Raw genomic sequence first — 18,742 nt, 5'->3', positions numbered from 1 at the left:
GAAAAATAAACCAAAATGAAGTTGATACAACAATGCACCACTATATACTGTAAAGTTAACCAAACAAATGTAAACAAATTAAGTCAATAATCATGTAGCAATATTTTTAGTAATTTAAATTTTAAAAACAAGAATATCAAAGATGGGCATGGTGGCAGACTCCTGTAGTCCCACCTATTCAGAGGCCAAGCAGGGGAGTTGCTTGAGCCCAGGAGTTCAAGTCCAGCCTGGCAACATAGTGAGACCCTATCTCAAAAAAAAGAAAAAATCATGAAATTCATGACCAACATAAACTGGCAGTTATTATAAAGCATTATTTCCTCAACTTTTAGTAATTTCAACCATGCGCGTGCACACAGAAGGAAGCGTGCATCTATTTAGGAGAGTTCCTGTAAGTGCCCACTAAAAGAATGAAAATTTATAGAATTTCACGTGATTTTTTTTTCTGTGAGAACCAAAGAAAGACCTAGAAAGTAGGGGATTAAAGAGGAGTTTGAATTTTGACTCTGGTGGTGTGGTGGATTCAGTACCCCAAATGACCTTTCTGACCGAATCAACTAAAATACTAGATAAAATATAAAAATGAAAAATTAAAATTAAAGCAACAATAGCATAAGTTGGGCAGGGCTGATACGCAATAAAATATTCTAAAGTCCTTGAATTATTAGGGTGAAGGTAATTAATGTTGCACTGTAAAATTAAGTATACATGTTAATATACCTGGCATAGCCACTTAAATAAGAGGGACAGAACACACAACTGCCAACCTGGTGGTAGGAAATAAATGGAACCAGAAAAAAAAAAAGAAAGAAAATCAATGAAAATGATGGCATGAAAGAAGGAAATAGAAAACAGAACAGACCAAAAAAAAAAAAAAACTTAAGATGATAAAATTATATACAAATATATAAGTAATCAAAATAAATGTAACTATATAAACTTCAGTTACAAGACAGAAATGTCAGACTGTGCCTTTTTAAAACAAGCCTAACAATTTTTCACTTTATGAAAAGACACAACAAAAACTTCAGGACACAGAGACAGTTAAAACCTAAGGATAGAAAAAATGTATATTAGACAAATACTAACCAGAAGAAAGCTGATGCAGTTATTTGAATATCAGACACATTAGTTTTTGAGAAAAGTTTCAATTTAGCAGTAAGATATAACATCTCTAAGCTTGTAAGTGCCTGATAAAATAGTCTCGAATTGTACACAGCAAAAATTGTCGGGAAACTAAGAACATTTGACAAATGCACTATCAAAATGGAGGATTTAAACCACTTTTTTCATTAATAGGTAGATCAAGCAGGCCAAAAACTCAGCAGAAATGTAGATCTGAACAACAAAGTTAACAATCTGGATCTGATAAACATTTATAGAACATTGCACTTAGCAATTACGCAGTACGCATTCTTGTTAAGCACTAGCTAACTTCAATAAATTCCAAATGGTAAAACCCATTCTCTGACCACAATTCAATTAAGTTAGAAATCAATAGCAAAAAGAAAATGAGAAAAACATCACGCATTTGGAAATAAAACCTCATACAATATCTGAATTTATGGACAAAAAAGGAAATAATGAGAACAAGATCATATTTAAAACTGAGGGAGGATGAGAATGACATTTATCATAATTTGTGGGTTGCAGTTAAAATATGACTGACGTGGAAATTTATAACTTCTGTGCTGACTTAGTAAAGTTGAAAGTGCACATATCCCCAAACAAGGTCCTTCTCATCCTAGCTCTAGACGCCAGACACAGAAACTCTTGCACATGCGCTGCACCAGAAATTATCTTTAAGAAGGTTGTAGAGGCCAGTTCTCTCCTAGAAAAGTGTGATAGGTAAAAGTGGTTGTGGTATTTACAGTGACGAGAGACAATATTTAACAACTTGCATGGTATAAGTTATTAATACATAAATCTAAGTAAAAATTCCCTTTTTTAGATAGAACAATATTATATTACATAGTGCTTACCAAGCAATGTAAATTAGACTGCAAACTTTTTATCAACTCTAATAATTTCTAATTGAAAAACAAATTTTAATTGTGGTAAAATACAGATAGCAAAAGTCACCATCTTAACCCTTCTCAAGGGCACAGTTCAGTGTCATATTATTGTGCAACCATCACCACCATGCATTTCCAGAATTATTTACATCTTGCAAAACTGAAGCTGTGCCCATTAAACACTAACTCCCTAGTCTCTCCTACACCCAGCCCCTGACAAACACCATTCTACTTTCTGTTTCTGTAGGTTTCACTACACTAATTACCTTACATGAGTGGAATCATACTGCATTTGTCCTTTCATGTCTGGCTTCTTTCACTTAGCATAATTTCCTTGAGATTCTTCCACGTGCTTTCAGTTCTTCTGGGCATATGCCCAGTAGTGGAATTACTGGATCTTGTGGTAACTTTATTTTCAATTTTTTAAGGAATTGCCATATTGTTTTCCACAGCAACTGCACCATTTTACCTTCCCACCAATAGTGCACAAGAGTTCCCAATTCTCCACAGCCTCACCAACACTTGTTATTTTCCTCCTGTGGTTTTTGTTTGTTTGTTTGTTTTAATAGTAGCCATCCTAATCGGTGTGAGGTAATATCTCACTGTGGTTTCTAATTTTTTAAATAAATTATTTGTTCAATATTTTGTCTGCTGAAGCTGTTAGAAGCAAAATGGTGCCATGATTTAACTTGGAAATTTTTCCAGCTCTTTCACTAATTTCCCCATTAAGTTGGTAGCCATTAGGTGACTTGTAGTTATAAATAGTAGAAATTTTCTCTTACCATCAATGAAATTACTTATGGTTCTGAATAATTTCTCTGTTTCTGTGGCATAATAACTGTAAAAATGACATTATACTTAGTAAAATAAGCCTGGCACAGGAAGATAAATAGTGCATGATCTCACTTTTATGTGAAATATTAAAAAAAAAAAACTCATAGAAACAGAGAGTGAAATGGTGGTTGCCACAGGCTGGGGCAGCAGGGAGCCAGTTGGGGAGATGTTAGTTCAAGGGTGCAAAGTTTCAGTTCGACAGGAGGAATAAACTCAGACATCTATTGCACAGCATGGTGACTACAGTTAATAGTAATGTATTGTCTACCTGAAAATCAGTAAGAGAGTAGAAAATATTCTCATCATGAAAATAATAAATATGTGAGGCGATGGATATGCTAACTAGCTTGATTCAATCATTCCACAATATATACGTATGTAAAAACATCATGTTTTACATCATAAATATATACAATTCTGTCATTCATCAATTTAAAACAATTAAATATAATTTTTTAAAATTCCAGTCCTTATATAACTGCCTGTGATTTTTGTATATCAGTTTGTCTTTTATCAGCTAAGTCTTCAATATCATTATTGAAATAGTATATCTAATTAGCTGATTTTTGTTAGTTTTTGTTAACTTTCAAACGCAAGCTTGACAAGTCTTAGAATTCATTACATTAAATATCTTAAATGTGTATTGTATTTTTTTTTCCTTTTCTCATCAAACAAAACCTGTATTTACCTATAATTTATTAGGTATTTGAAAATGTTATTTTGGATTTGACTTTTTTTTTGTTTCAACTGGTATTCTAAATACCAGTGGTGGCTGGGGCCCAGCTGGCTCCAAGTTGGCCTCATTCTGGGACCAATAGCCCTGTCTTCACACATGGGTGACTGACCTGCAGCAAGACCAAATGCACAGTTGCTATAGGCACAGGTGTGGAGGGCTGGAAGAGACACAATGTCCCTAAAAGAAGCAAGTCGCACAATAATCAATACAGTATGAGTCCATCCAGGGAAGGTCAAAAGCAGGCAAAACTATACAACATGCTGCTCAGGGACTCAAATACAGGGATTCAAAAACTATAAAGCAAAGAAAGGAAAAAAGATTAAGACAAAATTCAGGAAGCTAGTTAGCTCCATAGAGGAAGACAGTGATGTGACTAGGGAGACCTAGAAGGGGTATAAGGGCATATCTCACATTATAGAATCTTTTGTAAAATAAGATAATCTCTGCAGGTCACCATGCGCGTGCCATGTCCGTGCTCGAATGTTCACTGCCCTCCCTGTTTTATAGCAGGGCCCCGACACTGACTCATTTATTATCTAGATAGGACATTTTCACTCCTCCTGACTACATCCTACAAAAGGAGGGATTAACTAAGTTATTTGGAATTATCATGATTGGCTTAGCTGGCATTACCAATGTAGGGTAATTAAAGGCCAACAGGGAATAATAATGAATGAGAAATGTTAAAATTTTCTGAAGCCGTAGGATTGCTTCACCAATTACATTGGATTATTATTTTTAATTTTTTGGAGCTGTTTCTGTTGCTATAGAAATAAACAATAAGGCACGTGATTGTGCCCTTTGGAAGAAGTCTTGCCAGCAGCCTCATTCTAAAGACAGCATCTCATCTCTGGAAGACAGCATTTCTGTGGGCATCAAGGGTCTGGAGGAGGCATTTTTCTCTTTCCAGGGCAGCACCAGTCACCTCACTATGGTTTCCAGAGCCGGTAGCTGGTGCCCGTTTTATGAATGCAATCTGGACCCTAGTCCCACCTCCTTCTTGTCCTGTGCAACCTTGGGCAGCATGCTCACCCTCCAGGAACCTCAGGAAAAGCCAGTAAACATGGCAGGAGGAAGTGAACAGTGAACCTGGGCTTTAGTGCCTTCTTAGCTCCCAGGAACACTTTGGAGAGCCCTGAATCAGTAGCCAGTGTTTCACGTTAGTTCTGCATCCAAATTCCTCATAACCATCTTCCTAGCTGATTGTGCAATGTTAGCATTTGTCTCTGAACCCGACCCCATGGTGGGTTCAGAGCACAGAGTTACAGGCACAGAGCTGAGCAAGGCACAGTGCTGAATTACAGGCACAGAGTTACAGGCACAGAGCTGAGCAAGGCACAGGCTGTGTGTTAGGCTATTCTTGTGTTGCTATAAAGAAGTGCCTGAGGCCGGGCGTGGCGGCTCACGCCTGTAATCCTAGCACTTTGGGAGGCCAAGGGGGTGGATCACGAGGTCAGGAAATCGAGACCATCCTGGCTAACACAGTGAAACCCCGTCTCTACTAAAAATACAAAAAATTAGCCAGTGTGGTGGCGGGTGCCAGTAGTCTCAGCTACTCGGGAGGCTGAGGCAGGAGAATGGCGTGAACCCGGGAGGCGGAGTTTGCAGTGAGCTGAGATCGCGTCACTGCACTCCAGCCTGGGCAACAGAGCAAGACTCCATTTCAAAAAAAAAAAAAAAGAAGTGCCTGAGGATGGGTAATTTAGAAAGAAAAGAGGTTTAATTGGCTCATGGTTCTGCAGGCTGCACAGGAAGCATGATGCCAGCATCTGCTGAGTTTCTGAAGAGCCCTCAGGAAGCTTCCAAGCATGGCCAGTAGAGTCAGGAAGGCCCCCTGGAGGTAGTGATGTTTGATCCAGATGTTGTCAGATCCACATCTAGTCAGATGAGCAAACAGGGCATAGGGAATTCCAGGCAGAGTCAACCACATGAACAAAATCAAGGAGATGTGGAAAAAAACACACAGTGATTTCCAGAATTTTCCATTTTTACGTGGTTGGAACCAAGGCACCAGAGGTGCTTGAGTGGATCTTTTTGGGCCCCATATGTGACAATGTTCATGAGGACATATTTGAAGGCTCCACTGGAACATACAAGACAACAGTTTTGCCTACAGAACAGCTGGATTTGTGTCCTGGTTTTGTCACTCACTAGCTTAATAATCTCAAGCACCCATTGGTTTTCTAAGTCTCATTTTCCTCCTTTGGATGGAGATGTAATCACCCCTCCCTTCCCAGCTCCCAAGGCTGTTGTGAAGATTGGGTAAGATCGTGCATGTTTTTGTGTTGGGGAAGCATCCCACTACAGAAAGACACAAATTGCACATTTAACTGGATCTTGCTGCACGTGAAGACATCTACACTCACATATACATACACACACTCACCTAGGCACATGTACATGCTAAGCCACATGTTCCATACATGTGCACAGGTGACCAGGCAGACACACACCACAAGCACACACGTGCACTGCAGAGTATGATTGAGCATTAAAAGTCATTATTTGCAATGAGAACTAACAAAGAAATGTATTAAAATGTTAGGTGGAAAGTGTAGGCTTCAAATTGTATCAAAAATGTGATAAAAAATTATGTAAAAATATGTGTTGTGGAATGAATTGTGTCCCCTCAAAAATATGCAGTCTTAACTCCTGTACCTGTGAATGTGACATTATTTGGAAACGGGATCTTTGCAGATGCAGTCAAATTAAGATGAGGTCATGATGGATTAGAGTCGGCCTAGTCTAATGACTTATGAGAAGAGAGAGATTTGGAGACATGCAGAGGTGTGGACACATATAGGGAGAAGGCCCTGTGATGAAGGAGGCAGAGATTGGAGAGACACATCTACAAACCAAGGAACACCAAAGACAGCTGGCAACTGCCAGACCCTGGAAGAGGTGAGGAAGGAACTGCCCCTGGAGCCTCCAGAGGGAGCATGGCCCTGCCAACACCATGATTTTGGACTTCCCAGCCCCTACAACAGGAAATAAGAGTCTGTTACTTTAAGCCACACAGTTTGCGGTCAATTGTTAGGGCAGCCCCAGGAAACTCATACAATAGAGAAAGAAAAAGCAGTCTGCCACCTGTGGTCCCAGCTGCTGGGGAGGCTGAGGTGGGAAGATCGCCTGAGCCCAGGAGCTCGAGGCTCCAGGGAGCTTGGATGGTGCCAAATAAGGAGTTAGACAAAGGAATTAACCAAGTAATAGCTCCTGTTCTTTCATCTCTGAACCTCTATAATCATAATTATCTGAAATATCAATATTCAGCTTCTTCTACTACTTACATTTTTCAAACCCAAGCCAGATGGAACTGGCCATGCTCTGAGTGCTTCTATCTGCCCAGAAGAGTCCTGTGAGGCCAGTCCGGATGTGACAGTCTTGAGTTGGAAGGAATTTTGTTGTGTTCGGAGCTCTCAGGTAGTCCTAGTTAGCCAGCTTCCTGGGGGCGATGTTTCCTCTTTGGTCCAATGCACGTCAAAGATGAGGCTTAGATACTGTCTGATGCTCAAGCAGTTTATTCTGGCATTGCTCTTACAAGATGGATATTGGGAGCAGGCTGATGCCTGGGCTAGATTCAGTCAAGGGTCAGATGACCAACTGACTGACAGGGTCTCTGTCTGCAGACCATTCTCTGAGTTTGGGGTAATCTCCACCTCACACCTTTTTTTTAAGAGGTGGGGTCATGCTATGTTTCCCAGGCTAGAGTGCAATAGCACAACCATAGCTCACTGCAGCCAAGTTCCTGGGCTCAAGAGATCCTCCTGCCTCAGCCTCCCAAGTAGCTGGCACTACAGGTGTGTGCCACTATGCCTGGCTTCTTCCATCCCCCTTTTTTTTCTGGGGGGATGGAGTCTCACTCTGTCGGCCCAGGCTGGAGTGCAGTGGCATGATCTCGGCTCACCGCAACCTCTGCTTCCCAGGTTCAAGTGATTCTCCTGCCTCAGCCTCCCAAGTAGCTGGGACTACAGGTGTGTGCCACCACATCTGGCTAATTTTTTGTAGTTTTAGTAGGGACGAGGTTTCACCATTTTAGCCAGGATGGTCTCAATCTCCAGATCTCATGATGCACCCACCTTGGCCTCCCAAAGTGCTGGGATTACAGGCATGAGCCACCATGCCTGGCCTCTTCCCCCTTTCTTAAGCCTGTATTCAGTCTGGGTCCATTACCAGGTATTTCTTTCATAAAGGCAGCTTAAGCTATTTCTGTAAGGGTAAGATTTGTTTCAAGGTTTATGAAAGCTTCATCTGTGCTGAGGTGGCCTTATCTCCTAGAAATCCTGGGGCCAGGGTTGGAAATCCCCAAGCCAAGTTGCCTCATACTGCTAAGAAACACATAGCGTCAGCCCCGCAAGATGTTTCAGTGGGCCTTATGGCTATTGTTAATCTTACAGCCACAATATCTCTTATAGTATCCTACAAATCCACCAAAGATCTTTACAAACAAAAGCATAGACCTTCCTGTAGAATAGAAGGTCTAGGAAGGTCTAGGAAGCACAGACCTTCCTAGTCTAGTTAGGGAAAGTGCAGGAGGTAGCTGAGTGTGGTGGAAGAAAACGCTGTCTGAGAGTCCCAACTGAATGCTCCCAGCCCAGTCTATACTGCTGGCAGGTGACTTAGGCCGTCACCCAGCTCCTACCTCGTCCTGCTGGGGTGCCCCTGTACCTTGCCCACATGTCCCCAAGTCCCTCCAGGACCAGTGCTGTTCCACAGAGAGGTCTGTCTGCAGTCACAAGAAACTTACCAGTCCTCTTCCCATTGTCTGACTCTCTTGGCAATTTCACCTAATGAAAATTATACCAAAGGAGATGAGAATAAATAAAGCAGGGTGGCCAATTACAAACCGAAGCCATGGATACTAAATCAAAGACAAACTGAGAAATTTCTTTGCATTTAGTGAGCCTTAAAATTTTTGTGATGGTTAATGGAATTCTGCTGAGTTGAAGGCACTGTCTTTGATGCTTAGACCTCATGAAAATTCATTTGTGTGCTCAATGACATTAGAAAATACACTGATCTTTTTATGGGGTGTGCTTTATACAGATCCATAGCTGGTCGGACACAACGTCCCTGTTCCTGCAGACTTGTACCAAACCACGCATGGCGATGATTCTTTTAAAACGTCTTACCTAAGAGTGAAATGACTGCCTTTTCGTTGTATTTTCAATTTATTTCTGCCTCTTCCTTTTATGGTTTCTTTTGTTCAAAAATCAGCATTGCCTACAGAATAGAAAGATGCAAACATTGGCATTGTGAAGCACTGGGTTCCAGTACCAGGCAAGTCTGAGCTCCCATTATATCACCTATGAAAAGTGGCAAGAAATAACCGTGTATTTGAGGGAGTTTTGTAAGCCTCGCGGGAGGAAATGCCTGTACAGCGCCATGTCCATGCATCTGCCTGAGGTTCTCCTGCCCTTTTTCCCTTGTCATTTTTGTCATTTTTAAACAGGAGATGGTCACCCTCATCTCCTTTCACCCCAGACAAAAGAGACGATACAGGAAGAGGAGGACCAGATAGGAGCAAATTGGAAAACAGTAAAGGCTGAAAGAGGAGCGCACCAGGCACAGTGACGCGGCCAGTGCGCAGCTCTGGGGACTCCCTCAGGCTGCATGGAGCATGGCGGGCCTGGTGCAGAGGAGGCTCCCAGGAGAGGCAAAGGGGTGTTGTTTTGATAAGGGCAGGGGTTTGGGGGCAGTTGCCTGGAGGGAACTGGAGGGGGAAGGGGAATTCAGCAGAGGCTGGACCGGCTCCCGCTTGCTAGCTACGCGCAGGAGGCTGTATCTCAGTTACTTGGAAGATGGAAGGATTGGCGAAGAGGCTGGAGGAACGCTGGGCTGCGTGCACCAGCCATCTGGAGCAGTAGCTATTCTGGGCCTGAAGCTGAAGAGACGGGGAGCAGGGTGTCCCCAGAGCCATGGAAGAGAGGGTGCTAGCAAGTGGAGGAGGTTGGAGGGAAGGGGCAGAGGGGCGGAAGGCGGAGGCTCCCGGGGCTTGGAAGCAGATGGGTCGTGCGGAAAGGTAACCAGTGTTTGTTGGTTTCTGCGGAGGTAGCCTGGTGCAGCCAAGTCCTACCGAGGCCCCGCATGGTCACAGCATCCCCACCAGGCAAGAGCAGGGCCTGTGGAGCCTCTCCTGCAACTCCACAGCGACGAGAGTGCTCCCTCTACCTTTGGGACGCGGAAGGGCTGGGGGAGGGGGTTCTGCCTTTTCAATTTATAGGAAACACATTAAATGCCCCTGCCCGTGGCAGCCCTTTGAGGAGAGGGTCGGCCATGTGCTGTCCACGTGCTCAGCGCTGACACTGACCCAGGAGAAAACAAGACCAGGGAGTGGCAGCGGCGGCGCCCCTGCTGAAGAAGTCCCTGATGGTGCCGCAGCTCTGGCCCATCTCAAACTCCACCCTTGTGCGACCAGAGAGCAGAGCCTGCTATTCGCCCTTCCTATCCCATCTCATTGCCTTCTGATCACCACAAAATAAAAAAGCAAATAAAATGAAGTTGAGCCTTCTCAGAAATAGCAGATTAGAAGATGCTGTTAAAATAAAAGCTTTAAATACATGAAGAAAACAAGCTTAAAGATTCATAGTGAGTGATGTAAGTGGTTTAAATTCCATTTTTATTTAAAAAAATACAAAGAAATGCAGCTTTCTGCATGAAATGTCACAGATACTCACTTTCAAATCTTCATTTAAGTCGTCTCTTCCCGAAATACCCTGTTCATACTGCTACCTGCATTGCAGTATTATGTTTCTGGATGAGCAAATTCCATAAAGATATGCAGTCTTTCTGAATTAGCATAGAGATTTAATGCAATTGCACTCCAATGGAATTTATTTGAACTAAAAAATGTGCTCCTAAAATTCATCTGAAAGACTAAATAATGAGATTGCTGAGAAACTTTTAAAAATGAAAAGTAATAAGAGAGCTCGTCCTTTACAATAACTTTAAATGATTAGTTAAAAAACCGAAAAGACCTTTTTTTTTAAAAAAAAAAAAATAGCATTTAAAGACTCTCAGTTATGTCCAGAAGGGTGCTGCAAACCTCTGCCTCAGGAAGCAGGTGTGCATCTGGACTCCCTCCTCTGCGTCTGCCTGGTTGTAAGTCCTGCCTCTTTAGTCCCCGATGGCGAATGTCCTCTGAGTGGTCATGGATGCCGGAGTGTCCAGATGTGCCCCATAGACAAGATACAGCTGCTGTTTCCCTTGATTTCAATGCAAATGCACCCTTGTATTCACACTGCTCCCTACTGTGCCTATTTTAAGGTGGGAGGTTGTCCTTATGGACAGAATGGAGAGGTTTCAGCCTAACTTTTGAGTTCCAGAAAATTCCTTTGAGTTTAGTATTCTGAAAACAGGTGATTTGGAAACAAAGCCCTATCCTCACTTGCCCTGCCAAGTAGGATAGTCTTTCCATGGTTGGACAGAGCTTTAGGGAACAGATACTGAGCTGTAATTCTGATTTCCAATCTAAGGGGGGGTAGTGTTAACATTAATTGTGTCCAGACAGTACCCTAGTCATTTTGTCACTGTTACGGTGACTGTGTGAAACGTACATACATGTTGAGTGGTGTTGGATGTTTGGGCTCTGGGCCTTGCAGGATTTGCCACAGGGCATCAGGGGGAAAGGGTTAAGTATGGGGTCCAGAATGTGCCATTGCCTTGAGGAAGGAGTATTCACCTCAACACTTGGGAACCCTGCTTTACAAGAGACCTGTCCTTTCTCACCCATCTATTCATTTACCCAATCATTCACATCAGTGTGGACTCAAGGTTATAAATATTATACTTTGGATTAAAGCACATTATTTATTTTGTTGCACAAGTTGTTGCAGCATTGGCCATTGGGAACTCTTTTGGAGTCTAGAGTACTAGCCACTACACCGTGGAACCTCACCATTGGGAGTTATTTTAGTTGGCCCCTGTGTCCCTTTGACATGCCTCCATTGTTTTTCTTTGTTTCATTTTGCTTTTTGAAGCATTTCCTTGATTTTTCAATGCAAGACACTGCAGGAGAATCTTGTATGTTCCCTGCCCCAGCCCTGGTGTCATCCATTCCTTTAAGGATCCCTGATTGCTTTTCCTGAAGAGTGATATCAGAAACCAAGAAGTGGGCACTGGGTGTGCTTGTTGATAAAGAGGTATCATTGCTTCTAGACCTTCTTAGGAGACAGAGCTAGGAATCATGTGTGTGTAATCCATGCACACACATGTACACATGCATCCATCCACATCTTTCTTAGGCTAAACAAGAGTTCATAATTATGTCTTCAATTTTTGTGCAGTACCACTTGGCTTATTCTAACCATCTCCCCCAGCTTTTCAGGGACATCTAACTCTGTAAGAAGTCTGCTCCCACCATCTACCATCCATTGACTTAATTCTTCAGGTCTGGTGCCCATGTGTAGTGGCTTTAGAACTGTTAACCCATGTCACCTTGTGAGAAACAACTGCACCAATTAAAATGCCATCCTTATATACAGTTCCTTTTGACTTTAGCCTTACAAACTTCTCTCATTTCCAAAGTTTCTTAGATAGCACCTTTGCCCCACTCCCTTCAGTGAAGTTGTTTCAAACATTTGTAATCTAGCCAAATGATTATGTCATATTCTGCACTTCCTCCTGGGGAAAATACACCTGAGCTGTGATCCAATATTAGAAGCCCACTGCTGTTACTAAAGTCCTGCCTCCAAATATCCATAAAGCTGGTAAAAGGACCCTGGACTACTGCTATTGAAAAATCTCCCATTTTTTGCCAACAGAAACAGCTGAAACAAAAGAAAGAGGACCCCTGAATTTCTTTTGTACCTTGCATGAATGCATCTAATTGGTGGAAACTAATTTGCACTTGGAACAGGTGCAAAGCAATGTAAAAGTTTAATTTTTGCTTCCCAGGCTCTGTAATAGAAGAAGACATACCTGGCAAGAATTGGAATGACTGTGGGTGTCAATTCACCATCTCCACCACAGGTAACCAATGTGTAGTGGGAACTCCAGGCAGGAGGCAATTGTAACAATCCAGGTGAGAAATGATGGTGGCTTGGAATAGGATGACGACAGCAGGTGCAGAGATAGTGAACAAATTCGAGAATTAAGTTGTACATTGTAATCCTAGCACTTTGGAAGGAGGATCACTTGAGCCCAGGAGTTTGAGGTTATAGTGATCTATGATTGCACCACTGCACTCCAGCTTGGATGACAGAGCAAGACTCTGTCTCTAAAACATAAAATTAAAATTTAAAAAACTCTCCAGTTGGCAGGTGTTGCAACTCTTGAGTCTAAGATTTTATCACTTTAGACACTTGTTCTATTGCCCAAGTCATGACCGTGTGCCTGGAGCATGCACCTCATTCCCAGCTCAATTGTGCTTTGGCTCCCACAAGACCAACAAGAAATCTCATATATATCTCGGTGATTCCTATTTCAAAGATGAAAAATGTCTTGTGCAACTGAGTAAGGATCCTTGGAGTCTGCCTCTGGAAGTTTCATACCTTCCCATGCTTGCCTTTGCTTCCTTCCTCCCACAGTATCCTTTAACTTCATTTACAATACATGGAGCCTGCTAAGTCCTTTCAATGATCTAACGCCATGAAATTGCAGCACCTGCAGTTAAGTTTCAGTTGGGGCCACTGAATCTCTCATACAGGTGTTTTTTTCTTTCTTTTTTTAAACCTTCGATTCAAGGAGGGAATTGGGTAAGAGCAGAATTGAAATCCCTTTCTTCCCAGAAGGATCTCTTCCATACAAATTTGTTTATGTGTTTTGGGGGAAGGGGCCATTTAGTCTTATCTGTTAGCAACTAAGGCCCCAATTCCAAAGGAAATGTTGGATGATGGGGTGATAATTCACCCCCAGCAGGGTCTGAATCTCAAGCCCTTACACAGCAGAAGGTCCTGCTTCTCCATGTGATCAGTGGGGTCCCACAGGCAGTGGGATATTTAGGCAGATTACGTTTAGGAGGAACAAGGAGAACTTATAGCTGCTGATAAAATGATCTCTGAAGCTGGCATTTGTTGTGGCAAGTTGGCTATAAAGGGACCAGGAATCTGGTCTCTTCCATGTCCCACTGCTGATCTGGCTCAGGCTAGGTGTAAAAGATGATGCCAGGTTTTAGTGTCTGCAGCTGGTTATGGAGTTCAGTTTCAGGCTGCCATTTACTGAGACAAGAATGGCTGTGAGGGGGTAGGGAGCATAGGAAGGAGGTGTGGAGACAGCTAAAATTCAGAGATTAAGTGTGAACACTTATATGTGCAGTGTGTCTCAGGGTTCCAAGTGGAGATGGAAGAGTGGAGTCTGAAGTTGGGAAGGAGTTCAGGTAAGTGGTATAGATGAGTGTCATCATTGCAGCTGATAGTGTTCAAAGCCATTGGATAGTATGAGATCACCTGGAAGGTGAATATGGAAAGAAAAGAGAAGAGGCCTGAGGACTGGGCTCTGGGGACCTCCACCTTTTTGAGGTTAGTAAGTTAAGAAGAATCTAAGACATTGATAACGACAGTGTTACAAGTCCACCAGCTTTGTATGCCCACTGCCCAGTAACAAACCAATACACCGAGACGGCAGGATTTGCAGCAGAGGAAGAATTTAATGGTCATAGAGCAGCCAAACAAGGAGATAGGAGGGACTCTCAAATCCATCTCCTGGGCTGGGGACAGTGGCTCACACCTATAATCCCAGCACTTTGGGAGGCCAAGGCAGGTGGATCACCTGAGGTCAGGAGTTCAAGACCAGCCTGGCCAACATGGTGAAACCCTGTCTCTACTAAAATACAAAAATTAGCCAGGTGTGGTAGCACACACCTGTAGTCCCAGCTCCTTGGGAGGCTGAAGTAGGAGAATCGCCTGAATCCAGGAGGTGGAAGTTGCAGTGAGCCAAGAAAGCACCACTGCACTCCAGCCTGGGTGACAGAGTGACTCCATCTCAAAAAAGAAAACAAAAAAAAAGAGAAATCCATGTCTTGGAGGAGTTCTGGGCTGGGGGTTTTAAGAGGGCAAGGGGCTAGAAGATTGGAGTCATTGTTGGTCAGGCTATGGGGAATAAAATCATCAGGATGTGGAAACTGCGTTGTTTGGTGAGTCAGCTCCTTGTGGGGTCCTTCAGACCACTGGTGTCAGTAGTTTCACTATTATGCAAGACCTTGAAAGAATATCTCCTTGAAAGAAAACTTCACATTTCACAGTGCTTAAGTTGTTATGTATAGGGCAGTTAAGGTGAACTCTAATCTCTTGAGAGGGTCCTCATGATTCTGGGGCAATGGGCACTGAACAACCATGAGGAAGCAGGTCAGAGAGCAGGCTGACCTATGGATTAATGCTGAATGTGCTGCAAGCTTGGTTTATTTTTATTTCTTCCCCTCTTTCTTCCCTGATTAATCTTGTAAAGTTTATTGGGATGGTTTCAGTAGTGCAGAGGGCAGTGATGGTGGTTCAGCAGGTTGTGTGCTTCTGAACTTCGTGGTCCTGGAAATGGGACTGAGACAAATTGATTCATAATCTAACAACTTTATTACTCTCTCATTATGTCCCACAGCATGTGAAGAACCCTCCAAATTGAGTTACATAGGAGTCTTTCTCGTAGCTCTCTGATCATAATTTTTTCCATACTTGAATGAATTTTTAAATACATGCAATAAAAAGCATGGCTTGCTACCAGACACTGGGAGATCAGCAGACACTGGGAGATCAGAATTATATTTTTGAGTCTGCTAACATAGACTCTTGGGGTGATCCGTTAGCTTTAATTTTGTCTCCAGACACCAGACACCTCTTCCTCCACCCTGCAATACACAGCTAATTCTTTAAATTACATCTGTTAATCTGAGATGATTATCACAACTGGTTAAAATGATAAGGAGTTATCCTAATGAAAGTAAATATCCTGCCAACAATAGTTTCCTTCTTTGAATGCAGTGCTTGGTTTTCCCCTACTTGGATTTCACAGTGAGGATTGGCCTGTTTGGAAATCCAACATGGCAGGGGAGAAAATTATTTTGGGTCAAGTGGTATCTACCCTGTGCATGGCTGTGTCCAATTGGGAATCATTTCCAGTAACACAGCCATGCTAACTTCCATAACTGGAAAAGGGGCACAGGAAAGCACAGATGTTGTATAGATGCTGTGTAACAGAGGTCTCACAGACTTGAAAATAAGTGTCTAAAGAAACCAGCCCACAACAATGTAGCCCTTTGGAATGTGTCTCCTGAAATAAACAAGCCATGAAAAAAATAAAATTATAATTACAGAATCTGTGCTGGCCAGAGAGGTATCTTGAGAAATTAAATTTTGAGTGAGTCCTGAGCTACATCACGATGCTTCTGTAGACTCGGGGATGGTAAGTGTGAGAAGAAAACTCTGATTTTAGGCAGCTCTCTCTCTCACTTTCCTGCCAGCTCCTTTAGTGGGAACCCCATGTCCTCCCGGGTCTGAAATGCCAGAGGTGTGGCTGGTTCCACACTCCATTGCCACTGGCCGCAGAAGCAGCCTGGCCATTTTCCTCCATGTGCTCTCCAGCGCATCCACATAGACCAAGCCAGGGTCTCCTACCTTGTTCAACACACTCTTCTCTATTGTTGCAACCCAGGATCTATTTGGACTGCTCAGCAACTTCCTCTATGGGGGGACCACACATAAGCCTATGGTTCATGGAATTTTCTGCTGTTAAGCCACACCTATTCTTGCCCATGACCATGTGATGCTCAGGGCCCTGGTCCTCAGCAGTGAGATCAGGGTATCAGGACCAGGAGTAAATCTGGGCTTGCTCCAGGGTCTGGCTTCACCTGTCTACTGCCACCCCAGGTTACACAGATGGCTTATCTATAGAGTGAAGTGCTTGGGGTTGATAGCCCCTAAGTCTCCCTCCTGCCTTGATCTGCCAGGCTGGAGGCCATGCTCAGGACCCAGGGTTGAATGATTTGGTGGCCCCCCTCCACCATCCTCCTGCACTGAGCTCCGTATGATGACCACTTGGGGATCTTGCCATTTCCTGAATATGTCTTGTTCTTAAGTCCTGCCACCTTGGCTTCTGCTATTCTTGCTGCCAGCATTGCTATTCCACTCACCTTTGTTCTGATGAAATTTTACTCTTCTGCAGAGCCTGGAGTCCGCAGCAGAGTCATGCTTTATCCCTTCCATGGATCCCATTGTCATGGGATCCTTGGGGTGTTGCTTTGACAGCCAGAAACCTCTGTGGCCGGCAGCACCTTCTGCCTGAGTATTCCTCACACCTGCTGTGCCTGTTCCTCCCACTCAGCCCAGCAGGCTGCACTCGGCTGGAGCTACTGGCCTGGATCGCATACCTGCCAAGGGCGAGCCAGGTAGAGTGGTGAGGGGTGTGTGGGCAAGCAAGTGCTGGGTCAAGCCACAGGCATGCCAGCTGCTGTAGGAGGGCAAGCAGCTCCAAGAGCCAGCACACGTACTGGCTCCACGTAAGGCTGTGGCTGGACCAGATGTACTGCACACAACTTCTGCTGCAGGCACCCCTATCTGGATGAGAGGAACGCAGTGGTACCTGGAAGCTTGGAGCCACCAGGAACCACAGAGCCCCAAAGAGGATGTCGCAGCCCTGGCTCAGGGAGGCCCTAGGTCTAGGCTCCCTGAAAGGCCGCAGCTCTTCTCTCCTTCTTATCACCTGAACGTGCTGAGGTGGCAGAGTGAGGGAGGGGGGTATTCAGTCCTGTTTGTGTTACAGCTCTTTCAGTCCTGCCATTTGGTGGGTCCCAAGTTCTTGGCCCGGGTCCAGGAAGAATGAGGTACACAGACAACTGGAAGGTGAGCAAGGCAGAAAGGAGCTTCATTGAGCAACATAACGGCTCTCAGGAGACCCAAAGTAGGTAACCTTTCCACAGGCAGGTCATCCCAATGTCTGTAGCCCTCAGCAAAGAGGAAAACCAGAGATAGGTAGCTCCTATCCACAAGCAGGTCATCCCAACATCTCTGTGTATCTGGCTGGTTGGGGTCGGGGGGTGGTTGGGGAGGTTTATGGGCCTCAGAAGGGAGGAAGTGTGTGCTAATCGGTCTATGGGTGGCCATGGGCGGACCTGGAAAAAGCACCGTAAGTTCTCACTCTGGGCCGCAGACTCCATGGGGAACTAACATCCCAGCCCCCATGCTTCAGGCCATCCCTGGCCTGAAGGTGGGGCTTCACCGGAAACCCACTCTTTTCTTTTCTTTTCTTTTTTTTTTTTTTTTTTTTTGAGAAGGAGTTTCGCTCTGTCGCCCAGGCTAGAGTGCAGTGGCGTGAGAGATTCACGCCATTCTCCTGCCTCAGCCCCCTGAGTAGCTGGGACTACAGGTGCCCGCCACCACACCCAGCTAATTTTTTGTATTTTTAGTAGAGACGGGGCTCACCATGTTAACCAGGATGGTGTCGATCTCCTGACCTTGTGATCCGCCCGCCTCGGCCTCCCAAAGTGCTGGGATTACAGGCGTGGGCCACCGCGCCCGGCCGAAACCCACTCCTTTCTACCCAGGAGCCTGTCTGACTCCTGCCGCCATCAATCCTGTCGTCCATGGTACCCAGGCTGTTCGTTCTGAGGGGCACCTACAGGCCGGTGAGGAGCCTCCTTCAGTTCCTCTCGGCCTTTCTCCCATGCTTGTCAGCGCCCAAAGTCTGGAGGAAGCCAACGCAGCAGGGGGCTGGCGTCTCAGCACCACCCCAAGTACGCGTACACCTGGCAGGATCACAACAGTGCCCAGGCTCCGCCTCAACTTTGCTCCAAAATCAGAGCCGCAACCGGGAGTGAGGAGAGGCCAGGCAGTGGGAGCAGGTACTTCTGAGCCTGCAGGGGGAAGGGGTGCTTCCTGGGTCCCCCAAGAGTACAGGGATGCCCAGGTCCCCAGCCTGGGCTGGGTAGCTGCAGTTGCTCCCGGGAGGGCGGGGCTCCCAACCCGCCAACTTGGAAGGAGGCGGGGCTCTGACTTGTTCCTGGCTCCCCCCGCCCCGGCTCCATGGAGCACACAGCCCTGGCCGCACCTTCCCCACTGCAGCCAGCATCTTCTCAGTGGCTGCTCCAGACGGGCCACCGCTGCCGTCATCACTGTGCCCTCCATTACTCATTCATGGGACTGCTTCCTCTACATGCTTAACCACATGGGGACAAGTTTTTTGTCTTGTTTTCCTCCCTGCTTCCAGCATAAGGCTTGGTGTTCATCTCATGAACTTG

The sequence above is a fragment of the Gorilla gorilla genome, chromosome 6 (genome assembly GCF_029281585.2).
Source record: "Gorilla gorilla gorilla isolate KB3781 chromosome 6, NHGRI_mGorGor1-v2.1_pri, whole genome shotgun sequence".
Classification (NCBI taxonomy): Eukaryota; Metazoa; Chordata; class Mammalia; order Primates; family Hominidae; genus Gorilla; species Gorilla gorilla.
This window is presented reverse-complemented; position numbering follows the sequence as displayed.